Source organism: Chrysochloris asiatica, unplaced genomic scaffold (genome assembly GCF_000296735.1).
Source record: "Chrysochloris asiatica unplaced genomic scaffold, ChrAsi1.0 scaffold00488, whole genome shotgun sequence".
NCBI lineage: Eukaryota > Metazoa > Chordata > Mammalia > Afrosoricida > Chrysochloridae > Chrysochloris > Chrysochloris asiatica.
The window spans coordinates 616,620-630,568 of NW_006409006.1; positions in this window are offsets into that span (position 1 = coordinate 616,620).

Genomic DNA, 13,949 nt, shown 5'->3' on the forward strand with positions numbered 1-13,949 from the left:
TTATGAGACCCAATAAATTAAAAGAAACAATAACCTAAAATTAAATCAAAAATCAAAAGTCACAGGAAAAAATGAGTAATTATTTAGCACCACTTAATGGACAAGGAGTTCTGGTGTGGCTCTGTGGGTTAATGCACTAGACTGCAAAGTCGGTTTGAACAGCAAGGTCAGCAGTTCAAGCTCACCAGCTGCTCCTCAGAAACCTTATACAGGGTTGCTATGAGTCAGAATCGACTTGATGGCTCTTAACAACATCAACAACAACAATGGACAACAAAATGGACTCTAGTCGTCAAAGCTTACTGAAAAATACCTACTTTCCCCCCTCTTCTCTCAACTCTGATACTCCTATTGAGAAACAGCCGAGGAATGGCAATATCCTCTTTGGGAGAGAGGACAGTATCATTTTGCTGTTTCCCTTCTCCTGTGCCCCATGCAAATCTTTTCCTAAACAGTGCAGCAGCTCAGTGTTAACTTTCTGTGAGTCGCAAAACCTTGTGTGCATGACTTTGGTCCTTCTCTGGGGTTGTGCTCTCACGCAAGACTTCCCTCTGGCTACCCATGTGGAAATGTTCAGACTGGGCAGAGAATACATGATGAATGAGAGAGAGAGAGAAAAAAAAAAGACACATGCGCCTCTATTTTTACAGATCACTTGGTATCTGCAATGGGAGTGATATCCTTCCTGTCTCTGCCCACTCTCTTTCACAAAGACTGTGGCTGACTGTCTGTCCCAGTTCAGAAGCCACCTTCTTTCTTGCTCCTATTCCAAATCTTCCACCTGGTAAGCACTGGAACCACTGACTTATCACGTTATCTTAATTTCAGAGCTCTGGGACTGTTTTTCCAGTCTGTTTCACCCAGTATTCCAGGCTTTCGCTGAAGGGAGACTGTTTTATCCTGGGATAAAACACTGGACCAAACTCACTAGTCCATCATTCTGAAGCACTTATTTAGTGCAAGAAAAAGCTAGAAATCTTTTCAATCATTTAAAAACTGTATGTGGTGCAAGTGAAGGTGATTGTGATAAAGAATTTGTTGTGAGTAGGGGTTGATTCCATTGTTTCAAAGTGATAGCCAATGTATATCGTATTAAAGGGTAAGTATGAATTGTCCCTAAAGTTTCTAAGCCCAGGAACTAACTGTATCTGGTTTTGAAACTATTAGTTGTCTGACCTTATAATCATTTTGCATACTCATGGAGGTTCAGATTTTTACTTACTGAGAAAAATGATCGCTCTACAGGGTTGTTAGAATTATTAATGATCATTTTGCTTTCTTAATCCCATGGTTTCTGCATTTTTCTCACACTGGAGCATATTTCTCACACTTCAGTGAGTATATGCTTCAAATACATGAGTAAATGGAGTCTGGAATAAGACAATTGGCAGTTGGTGAGCTTGTCAGTTGGAGACTACATGTGTATCCTTCCAAAAGGTGGTGATTTTATTCACTACCAGAATATAGTTACTGTTTGAACAGGGACTAAGTTTTCACATACAATTTTTCAAAGCAACTATGCATTTGTATTTTTTTGTGATAATGAAATATATCAATTAAAATTTTTTGGTCACTCATTACTTCTTTTAACACATTAGGGAAGCTTAAGATAGAATTCAGGAACAGGGCATAATCTAAGGTATCACAAAGAGGACTTAAAAAAAAAAATCTGGATATAACCTATAAAATAGCTGTTTGAATTCACTTTTCTTCTACCATCTTCCTTAACATTCATTTATAACTCCTTGTGTGTTGTTGTGGGTTAAAACACTGGACCAAAAGGTTGGTTTGAATCACAATGTTGGCATTTCAAACTCACCAGCCAGTCCTTGGAAACCACATACAGGGTCACTGTGAGTTGGAACCAACTCAATGACACTTAACAACATTACTATTTGACAAATGTTCCAATTTTCAGCAAAATTGAGTATGTTTTATGAAATAATAAAAAGTATTCCAGCTGTGTTCTTTACTTGTAGTCTTCAAAAATGAGTGAAGAGAGAGTGGTATATTCAGATCTTAACTTCTCCGATTCAAAGAAAACAACGGGCAAAACACATTCAGCTCAAAAGAGAAGAGGTAAATTGATTCCTTACTTCTTGAAACTATAATATCATAGCTAAAAAATAAAATGTGAAATTATATTTTGTTCATATGTTTCATATAATGGTTCATATGTGTTTCATATTATATGTCTGATTCTTAAAATGTTTAGAGGCATATTTTCATGCATTATTCAATAATATTTGTGATCAGAGTAAATATTGATATTAATTTACATTCTCCAGCAAATTTTAATTCTGCTTTAAATCTGTTTCCTTTGTTATGTTGATTATATAATCTGCCTCTTGATTTTTGTTAGCATTTCCTTGGCATATTATTGCAACATTCCTGGGCATCATCTGTCTTCTTCTGCTGGCATTCCTAGCTTTAAGATATATAGGTGAGTACCAGGCCCTATGGTTTTTATGAGAACAATGAATCAGGGTGGAAAATGAGCTGCTCTAATTGCTGAGATGCTGTGAGTTGTAGTAAACTATAAAGTTCTATAGAAATTAGTGATCATGGTGGTGGTGATGATGATAATGCTTTTATTATTTTGCTATTATTCAGTTTTTATAACACACAAGTCCACAATTGTGATTTTATGAAAAATTCACTGATAAAACAGTGTGAATTACAGATATATTCAACTTTAATTTTAGTGTAAATAGGGTTTTCTATATGATGAGATTTGTGGAAATCTTTACTTGACTATTGATTTCATTAGTTAATCCAAATATTAATTAAATTATGCAGGTGAATGAACACAATATGTTATCTTGGGAACTAAAATGGTATCCATCAGTTCTGGTATGTGTTATAGATAAAAGTTATAGTAACATAGAAGTCATGGTGTGGCACTTTGGGTTAATACGCTGGACTGAAAAGTTGGTCTGAACTTCAAGGTCAGTTGTTCAAGCTCACCAGCTGCTCCTCAGAAACCCTATACTGGGTTGCTATGGGTCAGAACCTACTCATTGGCACTTAACAACAACAACAATGTAGTAACCCATTGCCATTAAGTCTTTTCCAGCACATAGCATCCTTCTATAGGGTTTGTTGTTGTTGTTAAATGCCTTCTAGTTGGTTCCCACTCATAGCAATCTTGTGTAGGATTTCATAGGAGCATGTGGTGAGTATGAACTGCCAGTGCAGTCCAGTGCTTATTCTACAGCGCCATACCAGGGTACCTATGTAGGATTTTGTTGTTGTTGTTGTTGTTAAATTCTGTGGAGTTTGTTCTAACTTATAGTGACCATGTATAGGGTTTCTGAGGAGTTTGAATTGCTGACCTCGAAGTTCAAACCATTCTTTTGATCCAGAGAATTATCCCACAGCACCACACCAAGCCTCCATATATTTATTGTGACAATTTTTTTTTTAAATTTCCAAACTTTAAATAAATGCTAACAAATCCCATTTGTTGGTCCGCAAAAGGATATTTGCAGTATCATGAATGCTATATTTATTTATGAGACTGCAAATCTCTTTTTGTGGGCCAACAAATGGGATTTGTTATTATATTTATTTATATTTAGGAACCGACTCGACAGCACTTAACAACAACAACAACAACAATATTTAGGAAAAATTTTAAATTGTCACAATAAATACAAGAGAACCTTTTCCTATTCCACCTTTTTTACATCTACAATCTAGCCACTCAGACTACACACCCACTGTATCACAACCATCACCACTATCCACTTCTAAATTTCTTTTTTTCTCTCTCTTCTTCACCCCCTTCTTTCCTTTTCTTTTTCATTTTCTGGAAATTTCCCAATGGTTTGTCCTAATGAGAAATTAAATCTATACTTTCAAAGTCAGAGTTTGTTTATTCATTCTTTCATGGATTAACATTTAGGCTCTCTGACTTTTAGCTATTGTTAATAGTGCTGTGATGAACATGGGTATGCACATATCTACTTGTGTCATGGGTTTTCCTTCCTGTAGATATATGCCAAGTGTGAACATAAATTGTTTGTTGCTTTTGAGACTTTGTGATACCATTGTATTTGTATTTAATCAATGATTGTATGTTATTGTGTTCTTAGGAACTCACCAACTGCCCACCAGTTGGTTTGAATAGAAAATGGAAATGTCTGCACAGTTCTTTGTTTGTTGTTTACAAAGCTCAATTCAGGATGGATTTGGCTGATGTTGGTTGAGGTCGTTTATCAGTTGGCTAGCAGCTGGAATTGGCTCTTGCTTAGTGAATGGGAGTGCTGAGGGTACAGTTGTGAGACTGGGTTGTATGGGTATCATGCTCTCCCTGCTTAGCTGTGACATGAAGAGAAAACATACACACATGAGAAAGAAAAAATGCAAATAACAGAGAAAAATGGGGGGGGGGAAACAAGCAGGCAGCAGCTAATAAAAGAATACAGTAATCAACAAGAGAAAAGAAGGAGAAAAAATAAATAAAATAAAAACCATGGAAGATAAAAACAAGTAGGAAGGGAGATAAGATCAAGAAAAATCAAGAGTAAAACAAAAACAAATCAAGAAGAAGTAGCAGGAGCAGGTGGGGAAAGAAACAGAAAAAAGAAGAAAAAAAATAAGAGAAAAAAAACACCTGCTTCTTTCTCTCCTCCAGTAAGCAGTATATATTACTGTGCACCAAGCAACTCTCTGCCCATAATGTGCCAGCTGTGAATGTTCAAAATGGCTGTGCTGCCACTGGCCAGCATGCATAGGTCACCTGTCTGTATCTTTCCCCCTCCCCCAGCGCCCAATATCTGTTAAGCTTCATCTAGCAATGACTAGTCCATGGTTGGCCAGGGCTAGGAGTAAGACTCACCAGAATCCAGGTATTGGGGTTGGTTTGGATAGCTCTCTCAAACATGCAGCTCACCAACTGTGGCTCCAGCCACCAAGACAGCAGAAGCTTCCATGGGTGAATGCAGGTGGGAGCTGCCTAAGCTTCTGGTCACCAGGGGGTTTCTGGACCAACAAGTTACAGGAGAACAATATGTTTTATTTTCATTTAATAACCTATTAATTCTACTTTGAATCATGTGTATTTTCTCCTTGGATTTAATAGAATTAATATTTAGCTGTTTCTTTACTTTGACATTGTATATTCATGATGGCATTCCCTTGAAGACAAATTTAACAGTTCTTTGTGTCTCATTTCAATTATATTCATGTCCCTATTATTTCAGAATTTGCATGTTTCCCCAACTCAGCATCATTACATGCAGAGAAACACAAATAAACACATTTATTTGAAAACAGTGCATGTAATGGATTTCTCTTCCCTGCTTTTTTTCTTATTTTCTTTTGTTAGCTTTTAGGTAATGAACTCACTTCCTACAATACTCAACTCATAATTTAGGTATGAACATAAAGTACCTTAATAAATTTCTATTTAATTAAAGAAAGTTCTGTTGCATTCTGGTTTTGAGAGTTCACGTACATAAATTCAATGATTGTTCGTTGGCATAGGAAGTATGTCTTCATCATAATGATAATCTCTCCAGAATCTCTTAGATTTCCATCCCATGGAATTGCTTAGACCTGAATAATCAAAGCTTGTACACTATCATGAAGATACAAAATAGTGCAGTAAGATTAAGTTTATATTCTTTGGAAAATGAATCAATTAGATTTATAAATTTATTATTTTGTTGTTGTTGTTAAGTGCTATTGAGTTGGTTCCTACCCATAGCAACCTTGTATAGGATTTCTGAAATCAACTGCTAAGAGAGAAATGCAGACCTTGTAGTTCAAACCGACCTTACAGTCTAGCACAGTAACCCACAATGCAACACCAGGACTGTATAATATAATTTCTTTAAGGACCACAGTTCAATAAGACTTCATTTATACGTGGAGATGTGTTATAATTAGTAGAAAGTAGTATTTTTATGTATTTAATGGATAGTAAATATCACAAGATTTAATTCTTCAATCATGAGAAACAAGATTAAGATAATTGGAGATATTTGATTTTTTCCAGATCTTTAGTACTTCACATATATTTATTCATTTTGAAAATTAAAATGCAATCTCAGGTTACCATGACTGTAATGTCCCAGATAAATGAACTGTTCCTATGAATTTCAGGCTTTAAAGCTTCTCACAAATATCAGAATGAAATCCAGGAACATGGAAACTCCAGCATTCATATGAAAAATGAGTCCTTTTCAAATGCTCAGTCTAACTCAGGTATGGAGTAAAATATCAGCATTTATGACTATAAGTTGGTGTAACTAGTCATTGCCAGGCAACTTCTTATTTCTGTATGCAATTGATGGCACTGTGGGCTATGCATTGGGCTGCTAACTGCAAGATCAATGGTTTAAATCACCAACCTCTCCTTAGGAGACAGATGAGGCTATCTGCGTCTATAATGATTTATTGTCTCAGAAACCCTGCATATGGTAGCTATGAGTCTGCTGACTAATGACAGTGAGTTTGGTTTTTTGGTTTATCACAGAGATACTTTTCATTCAATGTGATTTTAATTTCTTACCCTATAGTCTGTCTACATCTTTGAAGTAGGAATGAACAAATAGTACTTTTTCTTAATGTTCTCATCAGCAAACTGCAGATAGGAGAAATGAGATACATTTTGTAATCCCTTTCCGAACCTTTCCCATCTGAATCTGGTACTGTATGTTGTTGTTGTTAAGTGCCATTGGGTTCGTTCCAACTCATAGCAACCCTGTATAGGGTTGCCAAGGAACAACTGGTGGGCTTGAACTGCTGATCTTGTGGTTTACAGCCCAGTGCTGATCCTATAGTGCCACACCAGGAGCCTGAGTATTTAGTAATTTCATATTTTGTTATGTTAAAATGGGTCCCAATTCCCGACTTGCACAAATGGGGAACCTTTACCTTACAAGCAGCTCTGAACAGACTGTCTCTTAAAGTTTTAAACAATCTGAAAATTATGAGGACTTCCCTGAAGTTTCTGTCAGTTATCACCTGAATTAAGCAATTCAATAGGTGTCCTATCCATGTTTATGACTCAGTTTAGAATAATCAATGTGGTATGTCTCTCAACTTTGTTCCACATGTCCAGTGGTACATTTTTCTAAAACAACAAGAACAATAAATCACTGCCATCCTACTAGAGTACCATTCTGTATCCTAGGATTTGTCTTCTGTGAAAATAAAAGGTTATCTATTTAGAAACATGTTTTGTGTTGTTATTTTCAGATAGAACATTTGAGAAGTAAAAGTAGGAGAGAGAAATTGATTTGTTTCTTTCTTAACTAATTAATTACCTTCCTTATTTGAAAGTTGAAGAAAAGGGTTGTTATCATATAAAAAATTAATGATGAGTATAAGGTGTTATTTGAATATTTAATTTTTTGAACTTATGCTCCTGTGCTGATGATAACTTAGAAAAGCATTCCTAATAACAAAAATACTCTCCTTGATAGGAATAAATACGTTTATTTTCATCTTTAGTCTGCATTGAAAGGAAGCCTGGTGATATAGTGGGTTGCACATTGGTTTGCTAACCACAAGATCAGCAGTTAGAGCCCACTAACCACCCCACTGGAGAAGCATGAGGCTGTAAAGCTTTATGATGTCCCCAGATTTCATCAGAGCATTAACATGCAGGCTGGGTGTTTGGGTCATAGTGCCAAAGAGTAAATATTTTTGAGTGACTTAATTAATCTATTTTTTTTTTTTCTTAAAGAAAAGCATAGGGAAGCATTCATAAACAAATGGTCCTGCTGTAAAAAGAAATGCTACTATGTTTCTCACATATTTAAAACCTTTGAAGAGAGCAGGAAATTCTGCAGTGACATGGGCTCCCATCTTGTGAAGATAGAGGATAAGGCTGAACAGGTAATGAGTTTGAATCTTTACCTTTATTATCTTTTATGTATCCAAGGGGAAAATTGCTTTGGCATTCATAAGAACCCTTGAATATAATGTACTTGTTAAATAATAATGACATGTTTGCAAGGTAAATGAAATGGATATCATGGATTATGGATTGCATGCTATTGGCTACTGCCCTAAGCATTTGAGTCCTATTTTTGTCCAGGGACCAAGTTTTTAGCTGTAGTAATAATGCTCGGTGTCTCCATTAGTACACTGAGCACACACTGTGATTTCTGAGCAAAAGTATATTTGTCATGAAGGTATCATGGGCATTGTCCTGATTCATGTTCAGACATTTTCAGAGCCACTCTTAATAGTGTATCCTTTAGTCTGGCACATGGAAAATGATTCGATAATGATAACCAATCCTGATAAAATGTATACAAAAGTTTTGATAGTGTTCACATTATTGCTTTTGTTGTATTGTTAATAAAGAAAAGAGGAAATGGCTTAGTCACTCATAGGGTTCTTTCTTCACAGGAATTTATTCAATCTTTGGCATCTTATTTTCATTGGATTGGATTATCTCGACCAGAATGTTCCAGTCAATGGAGGTGGGAAGATGGCACTTTGATGCATTATGTTTTGTAGGTATCCCAAATATACATGGAATCTCAAGTTATGGATAGTTTATTAATTCAATATATTAGACAATTTATACATAATTTTGATATTGGTTAGGGATATGAGTTGCTCAGAGCAGGCTATGCTCTTACAATGGAAAGCACATAGATGTGGCCCCACCTCAAAAAGAGAAACCACTCTCCCTCATTAAGACTCATCTTAAGTGTTACTTCATCCAGATGATATCTCTAGTAAATTCTCTTTATACCAGTCTGATTTGCAAGCTCCTCTTCTCTGCCCCGTGGATCTGTTGTCTCCTCAGAGTGTGATCATGCTTAGGACAAGAAGACATTTTTCTTTTTTCTGAATTTTGGCCTTGATAAATAGTTATGCTCAAGTGAATCGAGCACATGTTTTGTTGAATAAATAAACAGAAATAGCTTAATATATACCTTTCTTAATGTATGTAGCAGGCAATCTACCAAATGATGATTTGTATCTGATCTTTGGTCTTTTTTTCCCCCTCATTAATAGGGCTTTACAGGGTGCGAGCATAAACAGCAACAACAACTGTGTATATACTACAACCAGCAAATTGGCCACTGCTCTCTGCAACAAGCAGTATTACTCTATTTGTGAGAAGAATTCTCCTAGTGAAGACCTGGGTGAAGATAAATAACGAAGAGTCTGGTGCACCTACTTTTTACCTGCATTCTGCTCTGCGTCGTCAGCATTATTTTTGAGGTTAATTGTATATATATAATGGAGTTTCTCATCGGATAAAGACTTTTGAAATATTTTAGAGCTCCATCAATATAGGAATGAACTTAATCTAAGAATTCTTTGGCTTTTTACTGAAGTGTCAAGCGGATTTATTGAAATAAATAAATGTTACAATTCAGAAATTATTAATATTATCTTTTCAGGTAATATAGCTGGATTTTCTTGAAAATAAATCTATCACTGAATATATTTGTTCAAAAAAAAATAACATTTGATCTATTTTGTGCGGATATTCAGGAAATGCACGTTCTGAAATCAGGTTCGTTCCCTGAGGCCTTCCCACCATCTTTCTTTTTCTGGGAAGTGTATTAGCCAGTACTGGTACAGTCACCCTCATTTCATCTGCTCCATTTTATTTTTTCCTTATTTAAAGGCTTTAAATTATTATAAGAATTAAGTATTGAAAAAGAAACATATGAGAATTTAGACGTATAGTGGATGAAAACCTAGTCTACAATCTGTTCTCTAGGCTTTCCTCCTATCTGCATTGTTAATAACTTGATTTGTATTTTTTCAGATTTTTTTGTAGTAATTGCTACTGATAAATACGCATTCACTTCTTTATGCATTTAATGTTGATGTGCATGTATTTGAATATTTTTATAAGATAGATATGTAGAAGAGGTATTGGTATGCAAATAGTTTCTATCTTTTCAATCCTGAATAAACTTAATTTTTTACCTTCTATATTGTTGTTACTTTTCACTAATACCTGTTGTTGTTGTTGGTTAAGTTCCATCGAGTCAGTTCTGACTTATAGCGACCCTGTATAGGGTTTCCTAGGAGCTTCTTGTGAGCTTGTACTGCTGACCTTGCAGTTCAAACGGCTTTGCAGTCTGGCGCATTAACCCACAGTGCCACACTAGGACTCCAACTGTAAAGTATGTATAATATATCAGATATGCTTACTAACATTTAATATTGTCAGTCTTTTAAGTTGTTGTTGCTGTTAAGTGTCTTTGTATTGGATCCAATTCATAGCATTTCCAAGGAGCAATTTGTGAGTGTGAACTTCCAACCTTGCAGTTCAAACTGACCTTGTGGTCCAATGTTTGTCCTCCAGCACCGCAGCTGAACTCCAGTCTCTTTAGTAGTGATGTCTTCATAGTTCCATGGTTGCCTGAGCAATAGGACATCTATGTCTTCCATTGTATATTGATTACAAATTCTTTTGTGAATGGTTGCTGCATTTTCTCTCTTTATTGATTTTTTCTGTGGCAGGGAATGACCACTTTTAGGAGTCATCAACCACTTGCTTCTGGATTGCTTATGCAATAAAGCATTGACCAAAAAATTGCTGGTGTGGAGAGGAGAGAAACATGGACATTTCTTTTTCCTGCTCTGTCTTGGAAGGTGTCTGTAGTATCTCAGAGTCTAGAGATCTTCAGTGACTTAATCTCTTCCTAGACAGCCCTTTGCCTTCCAGCAGTGGTTCTAGGTCCACAATGATGGTGTCTTCTTCTGGTTTTAGAAATACTGTCTAATTTTTGCTCATGTAGTCCAAAGAGGTGGTTACTTTATGCTATTGCTAAATTCAGGTTGCCTCATTATTTCCTTTTCTCCAGCATTTTCATAAATGAAGTAAGGCAATTCCCTGTATTACATTCTCTTTGAAAGATCTAACATAGTTTCTATTTACTGAATATACTCTGGTTCCTACGAAGGTAGTTGTTATTAGTTGTCCTTGAGTTGGTTTCAATTCATAGCAACCCTATTCACAACAGAATGAAATACTGCCCTGTTGTGCACCATTCTCACAGTGGTTATATTTGAGCCCATTATTGCTGCCACTGTATAATTTCATCTGGTTAAGGGACTTTCTTTTTTTTAACACTCTACTTTAAGAAACATGATATCCTTCCTGATGAACTGGTATTTCCTGAAAATATATCCAAAGTATGAGAGATTTGTCTTATCATACTTATTTCTAATGAACATTCTGTCTATACTGCTATACTGTCTCTAAGACAGATTTGTTTACTTTCCTGGTGGTTCATGGTACTTTCCATATTCCTTACCAATGCTATACTTCAATATTCCTTTGCAATACTATAATTCATATGTATTACTGTATAATATATCAAATAGGTTCTTGAGATAATCTCCAAACTCAAGTAGAATATACTCAAGGTCATATTTTGCATTTCAAGAACTTATTTTAAATATCTTTAGGGTCTTCCTGAACTTACATAAGAGCAATTGAATGTCTGTGACTGGTTTTCACTGATGATAATTAGTTTCTACATCTTTTGCAACAGATGTTGTAAATTTGACTCTGATGAAGTCCACATGTATTGTTGTTTATGTTGTTGATAACTTACTTGCAAGGAAGAAGTTGTTGGTCTTGCAAAATTCTGTCATGTGATCTTCAGTATCATTTTATAACCAATGTGATATTTCCAAGTACCTATCCTTCCTCCTTGTTTGAAGAAATACAGTCAGAATGCTCCCTGGAATGGCCAGCCTTCATTTCTCATACTTTGGACATATTGTCAGGAGGAACCAGTCCTTGGAGAAGACTACCATGTTTGGTAAAATGGAGGGTCAGAAAAAATAGAAACATCCCTGAAGACTTAGATTGGTGCAATGGCAGCAGCAATGGGCTCAGTTGTTGCAATCGTGATGTAGCCTGGGGTCTGACACTGTTTCATTCTGTTGTCCATAGGGTCGCTATGAGTTGGTACCGACTTGATGACACCTACCAATAACAACAACAAATGGTTCTTCCTTGTTTGCAACTTTCAAATTCCAATCACTATTAATTATCAATGCTTCCTGATTGCATGTTTGATCATTTTCAAACTGAATAAGTTGATAGAGTTCTTCAATTTCATCATCACTTGCTTTAGTGATTGTTTGTGATTGCCTAAATTTGAATTGTAGAGAAATAAACTAGTCTTCATTGCATGCATATGGATGTTATCCTATTCCAGGCAGTATTGTACTTTAAAATTGACCTTGACATCTTCTTTTTTTTTTTTTTATCGTCCAGAAGCAAGTTTTATTCTCAACCAAGAGACAGCAAGATTGGTAAGCGGCCAGAGAACCATACAGTTGCCAGTTGAGGGGGCTAGGGATGAGAGTGATAGTGGAGAATGGCTGGCTGTCCACAGGCTGGGCATTGACAGGGAGCCTCACTGGAGGTAGAACACTTGGAAAGGGCGCTGTCAAGATGATTGTGTTCTCTGATAGTTGGGCCACAAGATTCCACTAGGACAACACAGTGATTGAATCCCAACATTAGAGGCTAAGTTATGTCTGCCATATAGAGATCTCTCTATATGTATATATATCTGAATATTTATAGATATTTATAGGACAGGGTTGGAGCAATACCACAGAGGGGGCACAAATTTTCACCAATGTCACACCTGGATGTGTCAGCTTACCACTACAACAGACTAAGTCACAGATAAAAGGAGGGGCTTTAGGGGTAGGGGAGCCACTGTCAAGTCACAGAACAGCCATCCAGGCAGGCTTGGAAAGGGAAGTCTCCGAGGTATAGGAGGAACCTGGTTAGAGGTAGAAGGGGGGCCTGGGACTCTCAGGACAGGATGGACTTGCCAGACCCGATCGGCTGGCAGTTGGCGAGTAAGCAAAGAGAGAAAACAGGAGAGAGAAAAGGAAGGAGAGAGCTGGTAAGGCAAGAACAGCCAAGCCCTAGAAGTAATGGGAGAAGACGGCATGGGAAGAAGACACAGGTGTAGGTGTGAGGCAAGGTTTCTGGAAAAGACAAAAAAGGAAAGATGGAGGGGAGGAGCTGGAGATGGTCAGGGATCAGCACTTCATGGGGAGTCTGGGGTGGCCACCCGCCTACCACACACACTGTTCTCTCACACACCATGCAGACAGTGCATTCATACTCCATGTCACATGCTCTGTCCCCTCTGGCTTCCCTGCTGACTTCTACTTCTCTGGCTACCCTGTCTTCCAAACACCTGGCCTGGGGCCACCCCTAGATAGGCCCTTGAGCCCCACATAACAGCTCCCAGGCTTGATGCAGAAAGACGGAGCAAACACTGAACCAGGAGGTGAAGCTAAAATGGATGACTAGATGGAGCATTGGAGGCCCCTCTGGGTGATCAGTCCCAAGGGTCCTCTGAGGGGACCTTGGGAAAGGCAGGAAAGGCAGGAAAGGCAGGAAGCTGGATGCCAGTGGCCACAGACTTAAAAGTCTAAGAAGGGAGCCTCAGCTGATCAGGGGACTGCAGGTCTTGTAGGTGAGGCTCGACCCTTCCATGGCTGACACTCCTCAAGGGTCACTGATAGTGATTCTGGGGACCCCGGGCGGGACACGGTTGGGGCGCGAGAGCACCTGGGTTGGGGAGGGCCGAATGGGTCAGGGGAAGACCCCGGCCTGGAGGGCACGGGAGGTGACCCCCCCCTAGGGCGGAACCAGCAGGCGGAGGCCCAGGAGCAGGGCCAAGGGACCCTGGCCTGGGTGGGGGCACGGCGGGGGCTTGGTGCTGTGGCGTGGGGCTGGATGTGGGCAACCTGCCGATAATAGCGAGCAAGATACAAGCAGACTTGACATCTTCTGTCTAATGATAAGTATGCCATTCCTCTTCAATCTTTTCCTGGCATAGTAAACACTTTGTCTAATTCACAATGGCTAATATCACCGGTGTTTTAAATAACCAGCAGGGTCACCCATGGTGGAAAGGTTTCAGATGAGCTACAAAACAAAGACAGACTAGGAAGAAAGAGTGACA